At 38.0% G+C, this 2,500-nt stretch overlaps 1 protein-coding gene across 1 annotated transcript in view; it reads right to left on the reverse strand.

Moving 5' to 3' along the window:
• The window catches only part of pacrg (PARK2 co-regulated), a 97,464-nt gene that overhangs the window by 37,052 nt on the left and 57,912 nt on the right, over positions 1-2,500 (reverse strand). The window lies entirely within an intron of this gene.

The raw sequence follows: 2,500 nt of genomic DNA on the forward strand, positions 1-2,500 counted from the left end.
AATGTAAGGACGAAAAACTCTCCCTCACTAATTATCCACAGTCTCATTGTGCCGTATAAATCGTACAATTCGGAACAACAAATAAAGCAGAGAATTATAAATCGATTCTGTGCAAATCAGATTCACCTGTGAACATCGAATCCGTGCATCGAGAATGAAAATCGAGAATGAAAATCATCAGATCGCACACGTTGCTAAAATAATTATTGCCTTAAGAAGTAAATTGTATTGCGGTTCACTGATTCAGCACGTCACGTGTTGCCAAATACTGAACTGTCATCATTTATAAAGCGAATCATATCAGTTCAACCGTCAAACATTAACAGTTAACACCATTTCATGTTTCTGTGCTACAGTCAAATATCAGGCGTTTTTTCCTGCTGCTGTCACCAGCAACTCGCTCATTAAGGATAAACTTATAAGGGATTAACCTCTTTATCTTTCTTAAGGTGCTTTAGGACAATGTTCATTGTTCATAAAGCTGAATTAGATTGAATAGCAAATTAACTTGTGTTGGGTGTCAACAAATACAGTAAATCATCATTTTTAAATCAGTGTGGTATAAATCAGAACCGTAAAGAGGCTACGATGAAACGCTGCATAATTTTAAATCGTTCAGGTAGGAGACAGAAACATATCGCACCAGATACATTCGTATTGTCAAGTATCGAATCGCCGCATGAGGAATCGGAAACGTATCGTATCGCTCTGTAGCTGATTCGCTGCCGTTCTCAAATACAGAACTGTAGCTTATTGTGCAAAATCCCAGAATAAAGCAGTAACTAACGATGAATAAATCATTAGAATATTTCCGCGCAAACTGATAAAAAAAGTACGTACTTTCTAATATTTTAATAGTTTCTTTTCCGAGATTTGCTGATTTTGTGTAGCCTTGATAAATGTGTGTGTGTGTGTGTGTGTGTGTGTGTGTGTGTGTGTGTGTGTGTGTGTAGACTTGCATTTATATATCTTGTTTATGTATTAAATGTGAATTATGTATGTATTACATGCATCACGCAAATAGAATATATAATATACAACATATACATTTATGTGAACCCGCACGCACACACACACACACACACACACACACACACACACACACACACACACACACACACACACACACACTCTTACTGGATACTAGACCTCATTAGGAGCCATTTGTTGTAGATGTGTGTACCGGACTGTAACAATAGAAACCAGCAGGTGCAATTTCGGCTGTGTGTGTGTGTGTGTGTGTGTGTGTGTGTGTGTGTGTGTGTGTGTGTGTGTGTGTGTGTGGCCATACATTTCTATAAATGTATGAGATATTTTTACCCGTCTATCCAGAGAAAATACAAAAATTAACGAATTACATTTATCATAGCGAAAGATGAACATGAACATGCACACGCACACACACACACACACACACACACACACACACACACACACACACACACACACACACACTTAAGGAACTGCATTCAGCTGTAAGTGGTTATGCACTGCACACTTGTTTGTGCGTTTTTTTCCTCCTTTCTTGTACTTGTGTAAAAGCCTGCTTTATCCACATCATCATAACACACTGTTACACAACAAGCTTTTAAACATTACACACACACACACACACACGCACACACACACACACACACACACACACACACACACACACACACACACACACACACACAGCCACATAAAATAATGTAAGATAGAAAAATCCAATGTTGTGATTAACAATGCTGCCTTGATATTAGCAAAAGTCAGTAAAATGGTTTTACTTCTTCTTCTTCTTTTTTTCTTCTTTTTCTTCCTCTCCTCTTCTTCTTTTCCATCTTTCTCTCCTTCTCCTCTTTTTCTTCTCTTCCTCTCTTCTTCTTCTGCTACTTCACTACTTGCTCTTCTTCTTCATCTATGTCTTTATTGTTCTTCATTGACTCTTTCATCTCATTTCTTCTCCTTTTTCCTCTCCTCCGCTTTTTCTTCTCCTTCTTGTTCTTCTTAGGGGTCCAAGCACCAAATGTGTATAGGAATGCTATTAAAATTGTATGTTCTTTTTTATTACTGTTTATTATTTCTTCCTTCATGACATACGTATGTACTTTTAACATCAGAATTCAATCTGAGTCTCTGCAACACAACACACAAAATGACTGAACAAACTTGATCTCGGAAATTTAGCAATTCGGCGCGGCAAATTGGACGAGACATCGCCAAACAGGAAGTGGACGTTACAGAGCAACGGCTTGACAAACTGACGTCTAGTTTATTAGGTCTCTGTGGGAACAAGAACTGATGGCCCCCTTCCTTGATCTTCGCCCCTTAATTAGTATTGTTGTTGTTGTTGTTGTTATTAGATAAACATATAGGTTTTTATAAAAGTGCATCTGTCTCAGTCGGAACTCGAGCAATAAATCCTCATTACGCCCAGATATTGTTTATCCTGTAGTTCTCATAGCTGCACCTCAAAACCCTTTTCAACATAGATTTTGCTTCATGAGGACCAGCCAAATCT

Source organism: Silurus aristotelis (genome assembly GCF_946808225.1).
Source record: "Silurus aristotelis genome assembly, chromosome: 9".
In the NCBI taxonomy this organism is placed as follows: Eukaryota; Metazoa; Chordata; class Actinopteri; order Siluriformes; family Siluridae; genus Silurus; species Silurus aristotelis.